The sequence below is a fragment of the Amblyomma maculatum genome, chromosome 3, assembly GCF_055883805.1.
Source record: "Amblyomma maculatum isolate TAMU_Amacu chromosome 3, ASM5588380v1, whole genome shotgun sequence".
Classification (NCBI taxonomy): Eukaryota; Metazoa; Arthropoda; class Arachnida; order Ixodida; family Ixodidae; genus Amblyomma; species Amblyomma maculatum.
Window position 1 is genome coordinate 89,893,617 of NC_139346.1, and position 11,357 is coordinate 89,904,973.

Sequence of the window (11,357 nt, forward strand, 5' to 3'; positions counted from 1 at the left end):
GTGCTTCACTGGCAACACGTGAAGCTAAAATGCGCAGTATTACAAGTATTAGTGCTCCGGATATCTCTGTACGTAGGAAAACGTACAAGCGTTGGAAAGCGATGACAAAACACATCAGCATTACCAAATTATGATGTCGTGAGGTTTGCCTGCAATAGAGCCACGCTTTATAAAGACACGGGACATTGGTGAACCCTCGTGATAAGCCTGGAAAAGGATTCAGCGTATTTAAATAAGGGTCAGTGAATTACAACCACACATTCTATAGGCAAGGAAAATATACAAAGTACAGAAGAGCAAAATTACCTACATATACAAGAAAAAATTACAGGGTCTCTTTGTTGTCTCTTAAGAGGAGAATGGCGAAATCCTGCCCTTCATATCCTATAATTTGCCTCCCATCGTTAGCCTGATTCTCGGCATTCGTTGCAGTGCTACACATAATTATAATGGACCATTTGCGGAAAAACGTCTGCGCGTGCGCAGCAAAGGTACAGCCAGCGCCCTCTATAGGCGGTTTGGTTTTGGTTGGAAAACACGAGCCGTCCGCGCGTCGCGAGCTATTGAGTGGATGGTGAGGCGAGTTCTTTGGTGTGCTTTTCCGTGTGCACTATAATGCCAGCCCACTGCTTAGCCTACGGCTGCACAAATTATTTTACTGGCAGAGGAAACACGAACTTCTTCAGGTTCCCGTCCGCGAGGTTGCGTGCCGAAAAGAGAGCTGCGTGGATAGCGGCTGTACGAAGAAAGAATGAAGACGGCTCATCGTGGGTACCGAACGAACATTCTAGGATCTGGAGCGCGCACTTTGTAACAGGTGCGTCACTTTTAAACGCTTATGTCGCGATTTGTACGATCAGAGAGCACGTTTAATGCAGGGCGGCCTTCGAAATTCGAGAGCCATCCAGACTTTGTGCCTAGTGTGTTCGGGTACTTGAGGAGTCCCGGCAATGTTGCTGTGCGTCGACATAGCAGATGGTTGAAACGACAGAAAGGTAAGAGTTTCTTTTTTATTGATTTCTTTAAGGTATGAAAAGTGCTGATGCAAAATTGAGCGCACGTATGTATACAGTCGGTCGCACCTTCCTAGGGCGCTCGAACGCACGTTTCCTTGAGAATTTATAGCAGTCGCTTCTGCTCGACGGGCGCAATGTAGCTTTTAAAGACAGGTGGACTCAAACATGATGAATGGGAATGTGCGTGTGCAATAACGTCATTTTTTTTTTTCAAGTACCGTGCCCTTCGCAAATGACGCAAGTGTGCTCGTCGGTGCGTCGTCTGAGTCCACTGCATCGCACCTCTGGGATTTTTATTTTCTATCACGTTTGATATTCAGTGTTCGCTTTTATCGTTAGTGAGATCAGCCGAGAAACAAACGCATGTCGTGATTTGCAGTGGCTACCGTAGGGCGGCTGGCAATGGTTGCATGGTTTGAGGAGCCTGCGCGGAGAAAGCCGCGCCTTGAGTGTATGGGCACGAGTAACTTCTCCGTGTAGATTTATTGCCCAGTCGATAGTAACGATGCTTCCCGCATTTACAAAATGCTTTGCAAAGCCGTCACTCCGATTTGCGAATGCTGAATGCAATGCCCTCAATGAAAATATTAGATTTCACTGTGTTTTTGAGACATGGAATATATGGCTGCTGTACATATCCCATCCTGCTTGCTTGCATTGAGCAGTAGGTTCATGGCATAACTACTTTGGAATGGTTACAGGGGAACTTAAAACGACAGTACATGCAGCACAGAGGTGTTCAGCTGCTCCTAATGACATGCCGGAGTTGCAGCACCCTGTCAATGGTGAGACGCACTTTTCAGATTGTAATGCTCTTCTAATCTTTCACCTATACCATGACCTGATGTTTGTGATTCCATGTTGCACCTGGCTTCTTCTACAGCAGCATAATCACATAGGGCAGTTAGATGTCATGCAGTGCCCTCACTAATTCTTTTGAAATCCTGTGTGTCAGCTGTTATGTCGCTTGCAGAGAATTATGACATGGACACTGGTACTGCACAAGGGGACACAACACATCAGGAGGACTCAGTGGGGCTGGAGCAGCCTGAAAATGGTGAGTATGCATTTGCTTTCCAGACTTAATGCTCTTTGCCGAAACCATGATGTCAATGCTTTGATAGCTTGTTGCATCTGGCTCCTGCAGCATCAAACTCGCACTGGGCAATGAGACGTCATACTGTTCTATTACTGAGAGTGTAGCATAAGCAGTTTTTTCACCTCAGACATCTATTATGTTGCTTGCAGAGAATCCTGACATGGACACAAGTCCTACACAGAATGACAAAACACATCAGGAGGACAAATTGGAGCTGCAGCAGCCTGAAAATGGTGAGTATGCATTTGCTTTCCACACTTAATGCTCTTTGCCGATACCATGATGTCAATGCTTTGATAGCTTGTTGCAGCTGGCCTGCTCCTGCAGCATCAAACTCGCACTGGGCAATGAGATGTCATACTGTTCCCTCACTGAGAGCGTAGCATAAGCAGTTTTTCTACCTCAGACAGCTATCATGTTGCTTGCAGAGAATCCTGACATGGGCACAAGTGCTGCGCAGAATGACACAACACATCAAGATGACTTGGAGCTGCACCAGCATGAAAATGGTAAGTTCGTGCCCGCTTTGCAGAGCGTAATGCACTTCTAGCTTTTTCCCATGATATAATTTGAACGTTGCAGCTGCTTGCTGCAACCAGGGCGCTTCTGAAGTGAGAAACTGATCCTCAGCTTAGCGCTTTGCAGAATGCAATGCTGTTCTAGCTCTTTCTCATACTATAATGTGAACGCTATGCCTACTGGTTGCAGTTGGTCTGTTCCTGAAGTGAAAAACCTATCCTTAGCTAGGTATTTATTATAAATGCTCTGTTTCTAATCATTAGTTGTCAAAGTATACTTGCAGAGGGAGTCCTAAAGTGGTCAACATTCACTTTTTTTTTCTGTGTTACTTGCAGGTATTAAGCAGCACACCTGGCCAGACTGCTGTTGTCAAGCCTGAGCCCTGAGAAGGGTCACAGAGGTCGAACAAGCTCTAGGAAATTACCAGAAGATCTTTCTTCGGCTGCAGAAACGAAATGCAAAGCTTGAGATTCGACTTGACGCAGCTATGTCAAGGTTCCTCACTTTGAGTGCCCTTGACACGCCAAAAGAGTGTATGTACTACACTGGGTTGCCCAATGCTGGCGTGTTCAACAACTTGTTGGAGTATTTTGCACTGCGTGCTACAGAAATGGTGTATTGGGGCTCAGATAAGAAACAGAATTATGATCCCCGTGGGAATCAAAAGCAAAGCGATCTCGCTAATGAGTTTTTTATGGTGCTGGTTCGGCTGAGAACAGGCATGCAAGGCCGCGAATTGGCCCGCAATTTCTGCATGTCTGAAGTGTAATCAGCCGCACTTTTGCTACATGGATAAACTTTTTGAAGCGAGAGCTGCGGCACTTAACTTTCCCAACTCTAGATGACATAAGGCCACACCTACCTAAGTCCTTCTATGATTTTCCTGACACTCGTGTCATTCTTGATGCCACAGAGGTCAGAATTCAGCGGCCTTCAGCAATGAATGCGCAACGCCAAACTTTCTCTCCATACAAGCACTATAACACCTACAAGGTGCTGATTGGCTGGACACCGGATGGATACATCACACATGTGTCTCGCCTCCGGGGTGGTTCAAGCTCGGACAAATCCATACTAGAAAACAGTGGTCTTCTCGACCAGCTGGAGACAGGTGATGCCATAATGGTGGATAAAGGCTTCACTTTCCCTTACTTGCCACCAGGCATTACAGTTTATCGGCCTCCATTTCGTGAGCCGCACCAAAATCAGATGACAGCAAAAGCAGTTGACGAAACGAGGCGCATTGCTTCTGCAAGGGTGCATGTGGAACGAGCCATTTCAAGAGTCAAAAGCTTTCATATATTGGACAGGCCATTTCCAATCTCAATGATAGATATTGCTGAGCAAGTTTTTGAAGTTTGCTGCCTCTTGAGCAACTTTCGGTTGCCTCTGATTAAAGATGTCGAGTGACATGTGCAGGGTTTGTAGTCTGCTAAAAAGAGAGCAGTTTAGAATCTTTTTTTATGTTTTTTCTACAATTCTTGTGTTTTGAAGCAAATTTTGCATCCTTACATGCGATTATATTAAAGCACTTATGCCTAGGTTTGATTGTTTAGTGCCCTATGGCTGCTTGCATTTGTAAATGGGCCTTCGCCCCAACTTTGAATCAATTGTATCATGTGTTTTCAGTACAACTGTGCAACCTTTACACAGCTGTAAATGTCAAAGTGTTGTATTGAAATGGAAGTGTGTCAGTCTTGCAAGCCAGTGGCTCGAGTTAGATTGCCATTTTTTTTATTGTATAATCAGTTCGGTGCACACTGTACAGTGGCATATCCTGGTCGTGGCCCTCATGAGCAAAGAAGGCCTTAAAAACTTGCAAGCTATTTCACTCTTTTCAGCAGAATACAAATGACCGGTTCATTTACAATAGAGCAAATCTCCTTTGATACCATAATATGTGGAAAGTATGATCCATCACAAGCAGATTCATATAAAGTGAAACAAAATAAATACTGTGCAACTATATGTTCACAGATTAGCAATAGATAACATGAACTGGCAGTTGGGAAACAACACATGAGCATCATTCATACCAGCAATCATGCCAGTATGAGGTATCTTTCACGATTGCAGACACCACGAAAAATGAAAGCATGAATTCAGTAGTGAAAAATAAAAAACATAAAATAGCAAAGAATACAGGCATCGCTACAATTTTTCAGAGTTGAGGACTGATAAAACTTATAGTTTCTGGTAGATTCTTCTGCCCTGGATGAAATTGACTGCAGGTGATGATAGGCATCTTACACCAGCTTTTTTATTTTCATACGCAGTCCTTCAATGGACGTGCACACATAAAACCCCTCTTTGAACTTGCTGTGCGAGACATATGTGCCGGCCGTGTAAAGCTCCCCAAGCCTTCTAACTCTCCTTGTCAGGATCTCTGGTATAAGTGCGTGCTTGCAGAAGTGCAGGAGTCCCGGCAGCATTTCCTCTGTCCAGAATTCTTCGTTGAAATTTATCCTCTCTACATGGAGGTGTGGAGGATCTGCTGGTGCATTTCCCTCAGTCCAAATGACCAAGTCACACCATCTATGGCCTGTGATTGCAATCTGGCCTTGAATTTGGTAAAAATAAGCATGGTTCTGCTTCAGCACCGCATCTTCTTCAGTCAGCCTGCAGCAAAAGGTTCTGTCTTGGCAGGCGTCGTCACACGTCATCCCTCTTTTGGAGAAGGGGCACTTAACCTCGAGTAGGCCTTCTCCATCTAATACGACTATCCTGTCAGGTGAAGCAGCTAGGAAAGGGTACTGGCTATGAACATGAAGGCCAGTTTCTTGGACCGCTACACTCAAATCTGCAGCACGCAGCAGCTTTACATAAGCCTCTACGGCATCTGCTTCGTGCTGTCTACCATATACTATTGCTTCATGGCTTCGTGCGAACAATTTCGAGACTTTCCTTCTTTTTCTGTTCTTTTAAAACCAGGTGAAGGCACATTCACTGTTTTTCATGTAAACGTGCGTAGTATTCGCAAGCACTGGAATGAATTTTGTGTCCACGCTGGTGCAGTACGTGATATAGCTGATGTTTTCGTCTTAACTGAAATTAATATTGGGCAGGAACATACTGGTCTCTTTCAACTCCAAGGTTATCACAATCATTTTTCGACGCGCAAGGACGGCCGTGGCGGTGGAATTGCCATTTTAATTAAAAATGGTTGGATTTCAAGTCCTCTAAACATAATTTTCACAAATGCTGAATCGCTAGCCCTTCGTATTCACACACAATCTTTTGCCATCACATTGCTCGCTATTTATAGGCCGGCAAATCAAAGTGTCAGAAAGTTTGTGGACGAATTGCGTCTACTTGCTTTTCCATCTGGTCACGTGTGCGTTATAGGTGATGTTAACATTGACGCGCTGAAGAAAGAACGACACATTGTAGCTGATTACTTGAACACGCTTGCTGACGTTGGGATAGAATCTATTATCAACCTTCCCACACGTGTCGAAATTTTGGGTACAGCACTTGTGTCTTCATGCATAGATCACGTCAACGTTCGCACTGAAAACGACCAGGTATTTCCGTTTATTATTGAGCAAAAGCTATCCGATCACTTCTATGTTGGGTGTAGCTTTCTATCGTCTCAGCATGCTGCCGCTAACAACCCAGTAGCACAGATAGAAGTTGTCGATAAAAGAAAGCTGGACTCGTTGTTGCAACGCTACGACTGGAAATCTTTCCTAGCAGAAGTTCCTGCCAGTCACCTCTATAAATATTTTATTGCCGTTTATACGCAGACAGTGCACTCTTGCAAAAACGTAGTCGTCTTAAAGCAACGAAAGCCGGGATGCCCGTGGATAAATGGAAATGCTCTAACCGCTATAGCTGAAAAAGAACTAGCCTGGGCGCGTTGTCGTCGCTCACCTAATAATCAGTATCTTCGTGAAGCTTATAAGATGGCTCGCAATAAAGTCACTGCTGTGCTTAGGGGTGCCAAGCGACAGCACTTCCAAGGTAAATTTTCTGAATTTAGAAATAACCCGTCCAAGGCTTGGTCCGTGGTTAACGAATTAGGGGTCGTCCCCGGAAAGGTGCATACCAAACTATTGCCAAGAATTTCGGTCCACCATCTATAACGTTAGCAGACCAATTTAATTCCTTTTTCTCGTCTACTGCAGCAAGTTTGTCTGGTAATACGGCTAGTTATTGTATGCCACAATCGGTAGTTGAGTCTGCCTTCCTGCCTGAGTGTACCGAGGATGATATATGCTATATTTTATTTAACTTAAAACAGCACAAGTCGGTTGGATTAGATGGTGTGTCTGTAGACGTCCTTCGCAGAAATTTCGAGGCCCTGAAGAATGTTCTTTTAGCAATTATAAATAACATTATAACCACGCAAGAAATTCCACCTGGCCTCAAGGAAGCGCTTGTAGTTCCTCTCTTCAAAAGCGGACAGGTCAATGTTGTCACAAACTACAGGCCAATTTCGATACTTTCGTGCATTGCTCTTATACTTGAAAAGCATATTTTTCACGTAATGCAGAGCTTTATTGATGCGCACAACATACTGTCGCCTAGTCAGTACGGATTTACTTGTGGGCGTGGCACTAGATTAGCATTAGATGAATTAACCGATTACCTTAACAGTACTCTTGAAATTAGTGCATTCGCTTGTGCATTATTTCTAGATGTATCAAAAGCTTTTGACTCCGTAAACCATAAAATTTTACTTCGTAAACTTTATAGCTATGGCTTCCGAGGGCCTTTCCTAACTTTCCTTGAGAATTAATTGCACGGTCGAATCCAAGTAGTAGTTCTCGGAAATATTAAAAGCCAACCTAGGCAGTTGAGCGCTGGAGTACCCCAGGGGTCGATTTTAGCTCCCCTTTTATTCAACTTGTACGTTAATGATCTCAGTCAAGCAATTTTTCACTGTCGGGTGTTTCAATATGCAGATGACACGCTTTTAGTATCTCGTCATACTAATTACCATCAAGCCGTGGCTGAATTACAAACTGACACTACAAATGTTATCAGTTGGTACCGTAATAACTTAATTTCTATTAACCAAAATAAAACTAAATTAGTATGTTTTCACGATCAGCTGGAATCTATTCCTGTCATCACTCCAGTGTTTCTTCATTCTCCTCTGTGTAACAATTGTTCTTGCTCTCCTATTCCATACCTCTCAAGTGTCAATTATCTCGGTGTTCATTTCGATTCTAACATGTCCTGGAACACTCACTTGGCTAACGTTTGTGAAAGGCTGCGCAAAATAGCCTGCCTGCTGTATTCTATTAAAGCACTATGCCCAATTTACGTAAGGAAAACAATAGCACATGCATTGGCGTACAGTGTGCTGAGATATGGAATTTGTTCTTTTTATTTCTGTTCAGTGTTTTGGCGCAATCAAGTTGATTCTTTACTAAAATCCATATTTCGGGCGGTGATGTATGGTGTGCACATTACTAACAATCCCGGTCTTTTTTCATGCTCGCACATGCCCTCGTTCAGGCTATTATTCAAAGAAACAGTAATCCTTTCCTATATATGGAACAATGAGTTCTGCGTCCCGTATGTTCCCGCCAGAACATTACGTCCACGCGACCGCTTTTCCTTACCAAGAGTACGGACAAGATACGGGAAACGTGTCCGTGCCTTCTATGTACCTGATGTGTTGAACGACCTGCCAGATAATGTTTTATCTTCCAGCACGCGGAAAGAAGTAAAATCTTATATCTTTGATCTGTATGTGTAATTTTGTTTCTTTTCTTTATTTCTTTCTTTTTTTTTATTTTTTTTTCTTCCCCGTCATTTCTTCCTGCCTTTCTTTAGTTTTTAGTTTGAGTCTTGTGCAACTGACTTACTGTGCCGCCCCTGGGCTTGCTCCATTCTGCCGAGCGCTGCCCCACAAGCCCATTGTTGGCTTGGGCAGGCTCGTATTTGTATGTAATTTTTTGAAATAAATAAACAATTTATATTATATATTCAGACATGGCCCTGTTACAAGGGTACAGTATTGTTTTTAGCAAGCTGTCGGGCTTGGTACAACGGCAAATCCTTTTAAAGAGTGATGCCGTTAACCGACCAACCCGTGCTACATGCCACTTCTTGTTGGCTGCTTGGCCGACTGTTTCACTGCAAATCTGATCCCTCTCTTTTTGGCTGAGCGGATTAAGTTTGTGCATGTACTGCTACACCTCAGTTGTTGCAGGCTCACTCCAGAGGTCGTCGCTGTCTTCTACAGGCTTTTTCTTGCATGGTGCCTTTTTGTTGCCTTGATTTGTGCGGCACACATATCGAAGTGCTTGCAGGTCTGGACAGGAGGCTGCAAGTTTTTCTGTGAGTGACTCAATCTCCTCGGCACCAGGAAGTGGTGTACTGGAGCAGGGATTGTAATCGCGTCTCCGCTTCTCACGGGTAGGCTTATTGATGCAGTATTTCTGGAATTTCACTTCATCCAAAGGCTTCCTTTGGACTGGCTTTTTTGCTGCAAGTAAACGAAGAATAGGCTACATCAGTTGTGGAATCGAATTAACTCGCACAAGCATGGCTGTTGAACATATAAGACACTGAGTGTATTTTGTGTGTACTATTATCAGCTGTAGTGCGTGAATGTGGAATAAATAAATGAATGGCATGACCGGGTAAGCAGATATGTGACCAACTGTGTAGGGCTCTTTTTGGCTGTACATTTTGTGAAGGACACAGAACAACATATGAACTTGCGAAACAGTGTGTACCGTAGCAATGGTCTAACGATTTGAGCATTCAAATTTTTACACATGGCCCGGGATTCGATATCCAATACTGTCACCCATTGATTTTTGAATGGGAATGAGCCCCCCCCCCCCTTCTGTCTAGGGTAAGAAACTTAAACCGGTCTTCAACCCCACATTATGCCAACAAGAATACATTCTGCTGAGCTACTCTTTGGTCTGGCTGCCCATCTGCCAGTAAAATATACCTACACCATAACATGAATGCATTATGTATTTTATAAGTATGCACCTTGTTGAAACACCTGGCTTTTAGTGTGCAGCAAGGTGAGTTAAAGTGGGTGATATACCTTCAGGAGGGACTATCCACTTGCAGAGTATATCCGAGCAAGATGGTGCATCCTCTGCCTTCGCAGCAGCGCTGAAAAGCAGGCCAGCTACATGCTGGCAGGTTCGCCGAGTCTGAAAGAGCAAAAAAAAAAAGTTTCCATTACTGCGCTACTATGTTTGAAATATCTGTGTTTTCTAGCCAAGCTAAGCACGCGTCTAGCAACTGCGAGATTTTTACGAACTACGGGCCTCGATGGCATAACGCGAAATATGTGATCCCGTTGATGAAGCCAGTAATGCGCGTCCAGCCATCAGAACGGCGCCGTTGGGTCCTAAAATGTTCTGCCGACTATGTACGTACATATTCAGTGAAAACCGCACGTACGTGCGCACACAGCCGTGCGCTATCTCAGCAGCGGCAGCACGGTAGAGCGCAGCCTCCCATGTATCCGCGCATTCTAGTAAGCCACAAGGAAAACGGCCCGTTAGTACGTGATACGCTCTCCCGTACCTAGGCCAACCGTGGCTGAAATAGTACAGCGCGTCATTTACTAATCAGTAAAGTATGCACTGTGCCCCAAGGCGTTGAGCGTAGACAGAGGAAAGTACAGTCCTATCGAAGTATAAACATGAACGTCTGATTTATTACTGTTCTATTGCCCGCGCATAGGCCCACATCCACTAAAACATTCATTTCATTCATTCATTTTGTGTTTTTCACCCCACACACACACACACACACACACACACACACACACACACACACACACACACACACACACACACACACACACACACACACACACACACACACACACACACACACACACACACACACACACACACACACACACACACACACACACACACACACACACACACACACGCACACGCACACGCACACGCACACGCACACGCACACACACACGCACGCACGCACGCGCACACACACACACACACACAAAAAAATATCTATATATTAAAAAGTCTCACCCAGCAACACATTCACAGTGTGCTCCAACGATGCGGCCCGTGGTAATGATGAACCATGCCGTTGTCACATAGACACCTGACTTCATAGACGGTGCGCACGCCGCTCTCACCAAACCCAGTTCTTTGTCGGCAGTTTCAAGATTTATCTTCAAGTTCTTTACATGGCCTTCCTCCTTGAAATACCAGCCGCGATGAGCTTGGCGAACAGTAGATGTAGTGGAGTGCAAGTATCGCCACGAATAGTCGTTGTTTATACTACAGCGCGAAAATTCCTCGCTCCACCCTGTTTCCAACAAAGGAAATGGAATGTTGTCCTCCTCGATCATCGTCTTACGTCAGCACGTCCACGTTTCCGGCCAAGAAACAACACTAAAACAATGAAACACGCGCATGCGAACTGCTGAACACTGTCTTGCACGTGTTGGTTTGAGACGCGCTTTCCAACCAAAACTGCCGGCGAAGCTTTCCGGCTTTCCCGGCAGGTGGCGCTCGCTTTTCCGCAAATGGTCGATTGGTTCATAGGAAAGGAAAAGCGCAATATCTATATCCTACACTTTCTCCGGCAAGTGCGAGTTAGGACGGTACACCATCGCTCCTGTCGCGTGGCGTACCTTGCGGCCGTTCAAGTCTGGCATTGCAGATAGCAGGGGCGCATACCGCCTCGGTCAATCAGAATGCCACAAGAGCGGGACACAATTTGTCCACGACCGCATGAGCCATTAAAGGCTT

The 11,357-nt window shown here is 44.7% G+C and overlaps 2 pseudogenes; one reads left to right on the forward strand and one right to left on the reverse strand.

Moving 5' to 3' along the window:
• Positions 1 to 615: 615 nt before the first annotated feature.
• LOC146195252 (uncharacterized) lies at positions 616 to 4,044 on the forward strand (annotated as a pseudogene).
• An 806-nt stretch (positions 4,045 to 4,850) lies between these two features.
• On the reverse strand, positions 4,851 to 10,954 carry LOC146195253 (uncharacterized; annotated as a pseudogene).
• Positions 10,955 to 11,357: the final 403 nt, after the last annotated feature.